Here is a 12,168-nt window from a genome sequence, read left to right on the forward strand (position 1 = left end):
CTGAGAACTAAAAATTTTAGTTACTCAAGAGAGGTATCCAAGTTTGGAAATTGGATGTCCACCAGAGGACTGGAGGATATATAAATCAGTATATCAGGCCTAAAATATAAGAGCTACTGTTTAATGCAATATGCCAAAAATAAAATGTGAGTTCCTCTAGACAGTCTGCAACAGGCAATTATCTAAAAAACAATTTTTCACAAAGTTCTGCACATTCCTGCTGACCAACAATTCTGCTGCCAAGCACAGGAGACGGGAGGATGAATTTTTATCTTTTTAGTTAGTTCTAAGAATATTATCCAAAACACTGACTTATATAAAGGGGTACTTTCAACTTCATTTATTACTTAGTTCTTTATGATTCTTTACACCCAGTGAAGAATGGCACACTGGCACACTTATCTTTGTCATCATCCACCCAAGGAGACAATTTGTTAAGCCAGTTTAACCCCTGCTGAAACATGACTTACCACTGAAAGCAAAGCCAAATTCAAATTCCCGTGCCTGAGGTCGGTCCCAGAATTTAAACAACTCCTGGAAGACATTCCAAAGTTACAGCAGCAAGACTGCTGCAAGCTCCTCTAGAGAACAGAACAGCGCAAAAGTCACTGGCTATGAGTTCTCATCTCATAGTCAAAACAGATGGATCTTCCTAGACTGATTTTGTATTAAAAAAAAAAAAAAAAAAATCTGATTATCACAGAATCCTGGGATGGTGTGGGTTGGAAGGGATCTTAAAGCTCATCCCATTCCACCCCCTGCCATGGGCAGGGACACCTTCCACTATCCCAGGTTGCTCCAAGCTCCCTCCAACCTGGCCTTGGACATTCCCAGGGATGGAGCAACCTGTTTTAGCTTTTCCCCTCTTGCTGGCACTAGACTACACATAATGAGCTCTGCAGGAAAGGGGTGATGGAAATAATTAAATACCTGGATCACTGGGAAGGGTTAATAATTGCACAGTGCTGGTTGATGCCCTGCAGTTCTCACCAAGGATTTGCACCAAGGGAACCATTTCAGGATTTGAGAAAGAAAAGGAGAAGTGGGGTAACTGTGACAAGTCCCTTTTTTTAGGATCTCCTTTACAATCCAAAGCAGAAAGTGAAACATCTTAGCCCTTCTCCCACTGTCCTCACAAAGTTCACATTTGCTCTTATTTCAGCTCCAGCTCGTGGAGTCAAATGATCTGAAGAGAAAAAATAAAAGATGAGAGATGTAAAGTAAATAAATACATCATACCTTCCTGTGTCCTTCACTTTGCCAAACCCTGACTTAATAAGAATTTATTTGGTATATCTGATGCTGTAAATAACAAGCAGCAGTTAATATCAAAAGACTACTCAGTCTTAATACTTTGGAATATAAAGGTCTTGGCAAAAAACCAAACAGAATTGATCTAAAAAATTCTCTTAACCTGTAAAAACTAGTTTGGAGCCACTTTTACCGTGACTGAGACTGATCAGGCAAGAACCAGCAAGTGCCTTTGCTGAAAAGAGCTCACAGAGGAAGAGCTCTAGAATGAGGGTTAAGGATTATCAGGAAAAATGATAATGGAGACATTTGGGCAGGGGCAGAGAAATGACACCTGATGGCCCAAATTTTGCCAGTCAATCTATAAATCACAAAATTATTTAGATTGGAAAAGATTATCAGAGAGACCTCAAAGATTACCACATACAACCTGTGACCCATCATGACCTTGTCACCAGCTCAGAGCACTGAGTGCCACATCCAGGCCTTCCTTGGACACCTCCAGGGATGGGGAATCCAAGCCATCTTGGAGCTGGGCGAGTTCCAAAGCCTGACAATCCTTTCCATGGAAAAATCCCTCCTAATGTCCAACCTAAACTTCCCCTGGGGCAGCTTGAGGCCGTTTCCTCTCCTGTCCCTGTTCCCTGGGAGCAGAGCCCAACTCACACCTGGCTGTCCCCTCCTGTCAGGGAGTTGTGCAGAGCCACAAGGTCCCCCCCTGATCCTCCTTTTCTCCAGGTTGAACAACCCCAGCAGCTGAAGCCCTGGGTGTGGTTTCTGCCATCTGAAGGCTGACTTTGTGCAAGGAGTGTTTTTACTGCCATCACAGACTGGTTCCTGGGCTCGTCAGCCAGTCTGACCCTGCAGGATCCGATGTTCTGAAATGGCCTGGGCACAATTTATGTGCAGCCGTTGAGGAGCGTGGATGCACTGTAAAACATGGAACGGCAGGAAAAGCTCTCTCCACATCCACAAGGAGAAAACTGACACCATAAGTCAACATCCAGTTGGCTGGGGGAGAAAGGGGGATGACACACACACACGGCATTTAAATGGATGAGATCACAGCCTCTGCGCCCGCTCTAAAGCAATCGAGTAAGACTTGCCCTTAATATTCTTAAAACGTTTTTATTTTTGAAATATAAGACGTGAAAGTGCCCCATTTTTCACTGGCTGAAGCCAAACTTGAAATAACAAAACAGTCCTAAGTAGTTAACAGGCTACAAAACTGCCCCTGATTTCCAGGCAGCGCTGCAGACTTGCAGAGTAACACTGTGTACCCATTAACTCCAAGTCCACAATTTGGCCAGAATTTGTTTTGCTGCATTACAGCCAAATCACTTTTTGTGTCTGTCTTCCTCCTACGTGGGATTGCCTGAGCAGAACAGGATGCCAATGCTGAAAGCACTGACTGTCTCAGACGTTACCATCTCTGATTAAGAAGGCCCTTTTATTGCAGGATCACTTAGACTTTACAGATAACTGTTGCTGCATTGAGATGAAGTTACTGGCAGGAAAAGCTTATGGCAACTCAGGGAACAGCAACCAGAGTATTAAGACTCGTCAAGTGAGCTATTTCAGAAGTCCAGCACAGAAATTATTTTCCTAATATCCTTTTCTTGCTGAAAATCAGGTTGACTCTTTTTTGTACTGCCCACAGAAGATAAGAAAACATCATATTCCTCATTTCCCTACAAGAAACTTCCACGCTGGGTTTGCTCAACTCTTGGCAAGCGGGGTGGGGTATTGGAAGGTTCACTTTAAAGGTCCCTGCTCTCTCCTTCCACTGTAGGAATAGGAATCCTCCCAGAATTCATCATCTCTCCATCCTTTTACTGCCACATTCTCAGCTTCTACATGAACTTCACCACATCTTGTTTCCAGTCCTGTTCCTGCCCCACATTCCCATCCCATTTTGCTTTGCTTCTGCAGCTGAGCAAGAGGAAGTGTGTGCTGCAGCTGCATCTACAGGGGCTGATGAGCAGGGATCAAAGACTGCAGCTCCCACATCCACATCTTCGAGGGACCAGACACAAAACACCACCAAGAATCAAATGGTTCACAGCAATGGACAAGAAATCCTCATTTTTTTTATCCAGGCTGGCACGTATCCTGAAGGATTTCCTTTCACTCTGTTTTACATCTACCATTCTCTGTGTTACAAGTATGGGGAAACAGCTCTTCTCACTTAATTTCCCTTTATCATTTGACATTTCTATTCCATCTCAACTTGTTTTTATTGCAAAGGGATATTCCAACATATAAACCATCTCAGCCACTAACATATGATTTGCAGTCATATATGGTGGAATTTTTTGATTCAGAATTAAAAACCTAATCTAGGATGTAGGACAGAAGCACCCAAAGGTGTAAGGTCACATGGACCATTAACTTCCCCCTTCCACTTTTACAGATCTGAGCAGCAACAGCGTTTTGCATTCATATAAAGACATTTTGTCCTCATCAGAAAAAAATTAAGTGTTTTCTAACTTATTAAGCAGAGCTTAAGATCTGCAAGAGCCTGGTTCCTGCATCACTTTGTCACTTCCAGCAGAAGGCACTTGAGTGATGGCAGGGACAGCTATTTATCACCCCATCACCAAGGAACACAAACAGCAGCAAATGAATGACCTGACAATACAGAACTCAAGTGAAACTGAGAGTGACAAAACGCTGGGACCTCACTTTTGTCCTGATATACAGTGCAGCACGTCCAGCAACTGGAGTGTTGGTTCATCAGCATGGGGAGGGAGTTTGCTTTAGAGTGCTACAAAAGTAAAAAAAATACAATTAAAAGAATTAATTTTCATTTTCTGGAAGGGGGAAAGGGAAACTCTGTAGCATCTTTCACCCAAATGCTGGCAACTTTCAGCAGAGGTTCTGCACTCTAAGCAGCATCACAGGTTTGATATTGTAGAAGATGGGAATTACCAGCTCAACACCTCAAACTGTTGCCTTTTTTTCCTAAACATAAATATTTACACAGTGCTGAGGATGCAGAGTAATAAACAAAAAGTTAATTACCAAAGGATTTAAGGTGCTCTTTAGAGTTGAGACAAAGCTATCATCATCCCATCAATGTTAACAAAGTGTAATAGAAAACCTAAACAGACCAGGATCTCTTGTCTGTGCTTATTCCATCTCCACTGAAGCTGCTCTTAGGCTGCAGTAAATCCTGTGGCCCAGGAACAAAAAAAAAATACAAGTGTGAAAGAGTTTTGGTTTTAATCACAAGAACACAGAGCAGCATCTGCCTGCCTCGTTCACTTGGGGAATTTAAACAGTGACCAAACCACTTGAACTCGTCTGTGAGACACACTCCACACTCAAATTAAAAAAATCTGCTGCTGAAATCCTTCAGAGAGGAAATAAGAAATTCAATATGTATTCCATAGCTTAGTGCATTTTTCACCTTGACTATCAAATCAGGATTACATTCACCATCAAAAAATACTAGGAAACCTACCTGAATTAATATTAGAATTTATAAAGCAAGATGTAAAAAAAAGCGTTTTAATTGTATTTTAATTTTTTTAGCAGTTACATTACAATTTTGATCAACTACTACAAAACATAAACTTAGTACAATGTTATTTAAAATTACATGGAGAATATTTAGCAGCATTAGCTATTGCTGTGTTTTGGAAGGCAAGAAAGGAAGGGAAATAAATCCCAGTCCTGGCTGGTGAAAACTACAGCAGAAGCACTGGGAAGGAGAGTCAAGTGCTAAAGCACTTTTGCCCTCTTTGGCAGATTTAAGGAATAATTTGTTCATTTATAAATGTAAACGTTACAGAATTTAAATGAGGATTTGTTGAATTATGTACCTGCTTCAGGACATATTCCTACCCCACTTCCCCTACCAGCTAAGCATTCCTGTTCCTGCCCGAAGAAAGAAATGAAGGAATTAACTTAAGAGCTGTACCTGTTTGTGAATAAACACGCTTCCAATAGTTACCAGCCAATGAAAATCAACCTATCTTTAGGAAAATAATGAAAGTACAATCCCAAAACAAGATTAAAATCAATGATTTAAATCAAAGCTTCCCTCTTGCTGATGTAAATCAAAGTGATTTAAATCACCAGTTTTGATCAATTCACTCATTTGCATAACATTGATCGTTTATCCCTTAAAATGTCATCTAGGGGCCAAAATTAGCTGGGTATTTCTCTAAATCTCAATTCAACCAGCATAAATAAAGCTTGTGTGTCCTTATTTAAAAATTTATAAAATTCCCAACGAGCCCTAACATTTCCATTCCTGATGCGCAATCATCTTGGGGCAGCCGAAGTGGTTTAAAAGATAAACGGAGGCGATTCCGCAGCAATCCCGAGCACAGCCAGAGCCACATCCCCCTGCCAGGGCCCTGGAGACGTCCTGCCCATCACCACACACACACAAACATGCTGATGGGACAAACAAGTGTTTACAAGATCCCTCAGCCCATCAATTCCCTTTAATACAGTTGGGTAGCCAGGGCTTATTGATCTCTGGTGGTAAATTTTCACAGCAGGCTGTTTTCCTGCATTGATCACGGGAGCAAGGCAGGGATTAACCAAGTGCAGGAGCTCCTTCACTCCAGGAAAACTGACTTTGCTGAAGGCAGTGCAAAGGTTACTCAGAACTGCTCCAGCCCTGGGAGTGTCCAAGGCCAGGCTGGATGGGGCTTGGAGCACCCTGGGATTCTGGAAGGTGCCCTTGCCCATGTCAGGGAATGGAACTGGACAAGCTCTAAGGTCCCTCCAACCCAAACCATTCTGTATGGTTCTATTCATCTCGTGAAACCTGGGTTTTCCTCCCAGTCCTCCCTGGCTTGCTTTGGTCTTTACTACAAAAACTATTTTTGATTTATGCAATCCTTCACAGCTACCATCACTTTTGTGTCTTTCCCTCACCCTCATACTCTTCACCTGAATTTTCCAATCACTCTCATACTGTCCAAACCCTTTAAAATATCAACTCCTCCCCTTGGTTCTACCTTCTCTCCAGAAGCTTCTGCTTCAAGGTACAACAAGGAAGGAAATGCTGGAGAAGCTGGAAGGAGGTGAGAGCACAGAGGATGGCAGCATGATACAGACTGAAGCCAAACAGTTCCTGTGAGGGTGGTGAGGGGCTGGAATGGATTTCCCACAGAAGCTGTGGCTGCCCCTGGGAGTGTCCAAGGCCAGGCTGGATGGGGCTTGGAGCAACCTGGGATTCTGGAAGGTGTCCCTGCCCATGACAGGGAGTGGAACTGGACAAGCTCTAAGGTCCCTCCAACCCAAACCATTCTGTATGGTTCTATTCATCTCATGAAAGCTGGGTTTTCCTCCCAGTCCTCCCTGGCTTGCTTTGGTCTTTACTACAAAAACTATTTTTGATTTGTGAAATCCTTCACAGCTACCATCACTTTTGTGTCTTTCCTTCACCCTCAGACTCTTCACCTGAATTTTCCAATCACTCTCATACTGTCCAAACCCTTTAAAATATCAACTCTTCCCCTTGGTTCTACCTTCTCTCCAGAAGCTTCTGCTTCAAGGTACAACAAGGAAGGAAATGCTGGAGAAGCTGGAAGGAGGTGAGAGCACAGAGGATGGCAGCATGATACAGACTGAAGTCAAACAGCTCCTGTGAGGGTGGTGAGGGGCTGGAATGGATTTCCCACAGAAGCTGTGGCTGCCCCTGGATCCCTGGCAGTGTCCAAGGCCAGGCTGGATGGGGCTTGGAGCAACCTGGGATTCTGGAAGGTGTCCCTGCCCATGGCAGGGGGTGGAATTTGGTGAGTTTTAAGGTCCCTTCCAACCCAAATCTTCTGGCATTCTACGAATTTCCAAGCACAGGAATCTACTAAGAATTCAAACAATGCTCTGCTCGCACATTTTATGCAAATAACAGCTCTCAAAAACAGAGAATAACCACTGAGTGCTTTTACCTATTTTATTGGCATACACAAAAACACGACTGTCTCGAGTACCAAGCAGGTTTTTTTAAAAGCAAACATTTTAATGCAACAGCACAAAGCCAATAACTCTATCCTGGTCACTTTGATCCAATTACAATACATTTTAAAGTATTACAGTACTTTAAAGATTAAATAGTGCTGCAGCTTTCTCCATCTAAAGTTACCATGCTGTAAAGTTCTTGGTTAGAGAAGGCCCAGTCCTGACTGCGTGAGCTTTTCCACTTGGGAGATTCAAAGTGGATTTAGCAGGATTACCAGCATACTTCAGCATTTTCAGGATCAGAGCTTAAATGGTATCTCCAACACACATGTGGGACAAAAAAACACAGGAGGAAAAAGAATTCTGTTCCTAAGAAAACCAGGAAGATATTGATCCTAAGCAGCTTTATGCTTTTGACTTCAAACTAAGAGGGGAGGGATGAAAATAAATACTCTGTGTTTTAGTGAAGGAGTTTTAGCAAAATCTATGTTTTCATGATCTATTCAGTTATCAGTAATTGGTAAATAAAAAAAAATATGCAGTAGGAAATGACAACATTTTTAGGTGACAAAACTCAGTTCACACTAAAGGCAGTTTTCTGTTCAACGCCAAAAAAAAACCAAAAAGACCCAAACTTTATTAATATTAGATTATTCTGCTGACCTAAAATATCCTTGCTGGACAAACCACCAAAAAAACCCTACCTCAAATCCCTGTGTGTAGCAAACAGCATTTTCCCCATTTTTAAAAAGCAGATGGAGCTTAGCTCCCTTCAGGAGAACAAACAAGCCAGACCTAAGGAACAGGAAAAGTTAATATCCCAAAAAGAAAGCAGAAGCTGCTCTTATGGCTGTGTACAGACACTTCCTGCCTCAAGATCTTAAAAATTCACTCCCCAATGCACTCAGAAAACCAGAGTTGTCATAAACTGATGCCCAGATTTGTTTCTCAACCTTTTTTTTTCTTGTTAAACTGCTCACAATTTATTTTTAACTACTGCACAGAAGCTGCATCTGTCGAGGATGCTCTTTTAGCAAGCAGAGCTCCTGCTCAAGAGACTGCAGGGAGACTTGCCTGCCTTGCCTTCAGCAGAGTTAAACCATCTCTGAATAAGAAATTATTTTTCTACACAGTAATTCCAATTTTAACCTTTACAGCTCTGCCACCTGCCAAAGTCCCACTGCTTTTTTAGGATAAGGATGTGCTCAGAGAAGCTGCCCCATGCCTGGAAGGGTCCAAAGCCAGGTGGGACAGGGCTTGGAGCAACCTGGGATAGTGGAAGGTGTCCTTGCCCAAGGAAAGGAGTGGAACAGTTTTAAGGTCCCTTCCCACCCAAACCATCCCACAATTCCAAGATTCCATACTGCTGCTGCCTCTAATGTCTCACGTGAGCACAAAAGGAGGATTCAGAAGTGGATGGTCTATGTTTAACTCACATTTAGAGCCTTTAAAAGTTAAAGGAGTGCAACGAATGATGCCAGGACAAGCATTATCTACAAAGATAAACGAGCTCAAAATAGCCAGCAGAGCCAGCAGCACCAGCATGGACATGGATCCTGGAACAATTCAGGAAGTTCCTTCCCACCAATCTTCCAGAGACTCAGCTTAAAAACTTCAGAGCAGGAACAACAAAGAAGTCAAACCAAATCCTGTAATTGAAACAGCTGAAGGCTTTCACACAGATATTACATTAAGAGCTCACTCTTAGCTCTTAAAGTAAAATACTTCAGGTATTTTTGAAGTCCAGACATGCCATGAATATATTCTAAGTTGCAGGGTCTTTCCCCTCAAGGAAAAATCCCTGGGATACTCAAAGCTGGGCAATGCCCAGAGTTTGAGTGTCCAGCAGGGAACATTTTCTCTCTGCAGCTGCAGGACAGCATCACCTCTCCCTGTGAGGCCCTGGCTCAGGTTGTCCGGGGAGGTTATGGAGACATTCCCCATCCCTGAAATGTTCCAGGCCAGGTTGGACAGGGCTGGAGCCCCTCTGCTCTGGAGCCAGGCTGAGAGAACTGGGAATGTTCAGTCTAGAAAAGGCTCCAGGGAGACCTCAGAGCCCCTTCCAGGGCCTAAAGGGGCTCCAGGAGAGCTGGAGAGGGATTTGGGACAAGGGATGGAGGGACAGGACACAGGGAATGGCTGCCCACTGCCAGAGGGCAGGAATAGATGGGAGATTGGGAAGAATTGTTGGCTGTGAGGGTGGTGAGAATCTGGAACAGAATTCCCAGAGAAGCTGTGGCTGACCCTGGATCCCTGGAAGTGTCCAAGGCCAGGTTGGACAGGGCTTGGAGCAACCTGGGATAGTAGAAGGTGCCCCTGCCCACAGCAGGGGTTGGCATGGGATGATCTTTCAGGCCCCTTCCAACCCAAACCATTTTATCATTTAATGCAAATTACAAGCTAATGAGACAAAGCAATGTCTGTAGCACGTTCAAGAGCCTTTGGAAGCAAAACAGAGCCCTGAACCCCAGCAGGGCCTGCTGGCAGCAAGAGATGTGTGGCTCTGGGCTAGCAGAATTCCCCAAAGGAGAGTTGGAGTTCTCCTTACGTCATGTAAGGGCAGGATTAGATGGGATATTGGGAAGGAATTGTTCTCCAAGAGGGTGGGGAGGCCCTGGCAGAGGGTGCCCAGAGCAGCTGTGGCTGCCCCTGGATCCCTGGAAGTGTCAGGCTGGACAGGGCTTGGAGCAGCCTGGGACAGTGGAAGGTGTCCCTGCCCATGGCAGGGGATAGGACAGAATGAGCTTTAAGGTCCCCTCCACCCCAAACCACTCTGTGAATCCGTAATTCAATGACTTCCAAGTCCTTGGTTCCTCATCCCAATGAAAGGCTGATCTCAGAGGAGCTCCCAAATTTGGGAGAAGAGGTCCTGGAGCAGGCACAGCAGTGCTGGGCTGTGTGTTCACCAATCCCCAGCCAGCAGCACGATGCCAATCCCACATCCAGCTCAAAGCTATCCATGGAGCAGGGCTGGGGCTGCTGCCACACGTGCCCTTGACTTCACAAACACAGCTGCAATACTCACAAGCAAAGGTGCATCTGCATCACTGCAGAGTCATGCAGTTTAAAAATAAAAGCTTGAAAATTACTTTCTAAATTGAAATAATTTAAATTAGAAAAACGATTTTAAGATGCGTATTTTGCAAAAATTTTCCAAGGGAGAAGAATCTCAAGGCAGTGAAGCAGTGGAAGTCACTGGGTAAGCACTGGGAACCAGTGTCTGATGAAGTGCTAACCCATCTTTCAAGCAGAATCCTTGTCTGCAAGTACAAAAGAACAAACATTTTCTTTTTACTTTGCTTATTTAGCTCAGTTCAATGACTGCTGCTTTCAAAGTTGAGAAATCAGCTGGGAATTCAGAAAGCAGGAAAAACAGTTTCTCGCTTTTAAATGAGGAATAAAAATAAGGTAAGTTGATGAGCTCTGCCAGATCTATGGTTTTGAAGGACAAGGTAACCAGAAATTAGGTGAAATTTAGCTTAGCAAGACTCACTGTATTTAATAAATGTACTTTAGAAGAAAAGCTCTATTTTGACAGAAGTGTAACACAGCCTTAACATCAAGTAAAACTGCACTTTCAACTGAATTAGTTTCCATCCAAATGGAGCTTGACACGATTTTAAATAGGAATCAGCTGGGAAATATGCAGGATTAACCATGTTCTAATTCAGCACCTAATAAATGTATAGGAAGCAATGTAATTGCTCAGGTTACATCCTGACACCTGCTACAAACCCCTGAAGTTCTCAGCAAAGCCCAAGAAATACAAGTGCAAAACAAAAGTAAGGATCAATTATTCAAACCAAAGTTTCCTGCCTGCTCTTTAAACCACTTTGATTCGCATCGATCCACGTGCTGCAGCGTTAACTTTGTGCAATCCCCACCCTCTGAAGCCACACTCAGGTCCATGCAACATCCATGGGATGCATTTATTGGAGAAACAGAACTTCTGGGATGGATTTCATGGATCTTATCTACCTGGGAGACAGTCCTACTTCTGCCCTGAGCAGCAAAGGAAATGCTGGGAGATGACAACAGGACAACCAGAGGAATTTGGGTCTTGAGCATCTTTGAGGAAACAAATGCTTCATTCCTTTAGGAAGAAACATGCAAGTTAAAATCAAACCACTTTTTCTGACACCTTCTGAAAATATGAACTAGAAGGGGTTGGGCATGAGTTTTGTATCACATGGAATATAAAGGAAATGTTCAAACAGGTGTAAGAAGTTGTTTAGAAATTATTAAACTGCTGTGAGCAAGCAGAGCTGGTCACTCCCATGCTAGGAAGTTGCAAAAGCAATGTCACGAAATTTAGGGGAAAATTTACTCACTGTCCAAAAAGTAGAGAAGGTTTTAGTCTGAATGAGGAATATGGCAACTGATGAAATTTTGTATCTGATCTATTCCAGTCACCAAGATGAGACATCAACACTATCACAAGCCAAGGCCAGAGCTTTCCAACAGCCACACTGGCAAACTCAAAGAGGATGAAAAACATGAGGTTTTTGGTCGGGAGAGCTGTTTGAGAGTTTTATTTTAAAACAAAGGCCTGGTAATGTGCAACCTCTCCATGCATACCTGACTAAATCTGAAGCAGCCTTGAGGAGAAGGACCTGGGGGTGCTGCTGGATGAGAGGCTGGACATGGCCCAGGTGGGTGCACTGACATCCCAGAAATCCCCCATGTCCTGGGCTGGTTCCCCAGTGTGGGCAGCAGGGGAGGGGGGGATTCTGCCCCTCTGTCCCTCTCAGGTCAGACCCCACCTGCAGAGCTGCCTCCAGTCCTGGGGCCAGCAGCAGAAGGATGTGGAGCTGCTGGAGAGAGTCCAGAGGAGGCCATGGAGATGCTCCAAGGGCTGGAGCCCCTCTGCTCTGGAGCCAGGCTGGGAGAACTGGGGGAGCTCACAGGGACAAGAGAGGGATCCAGGGAGAGCTCAGAGCCCCTTGCAGAGCCTAAAGAGGCTCCAGGAGAGCTGGGGAGGGACTGGGGACAAGG

The 12,168-nt window shown here is 44.0% G+C and overlaps 1 protein-coding gene across 7 annotated transcripts in view; it reads right to left on the minus strand.

The window, feature by feature from the left end:
- Positions 1–12,168, minus strand: part of HMBOX1 (homeobox containing 1) — a 124,123-nt gene that overhangs the window by 90,471 nt on the left and 21,484 nt on the right. The gene's annotated exons all lie outside the window — the stretch shown is intronic.

The sequence above is a fragment of the Agelaius tricolor genome, unplaced genomic scaffold, assembly GCF_023055355.1.
Source record: "Agelaius tricolor isolate 1412-34295 unplaced genomic scaffold, bAgeTri1.0.p SCAF_1, whole genome shotgun sequence".
NCBI classification, from domain to species: domain Eukaryota; kingdom Metazoa; phylum Chordata; class Aves; order Passeriformes; family Icteridae; genus Agelaius; species Agelaius tricolor.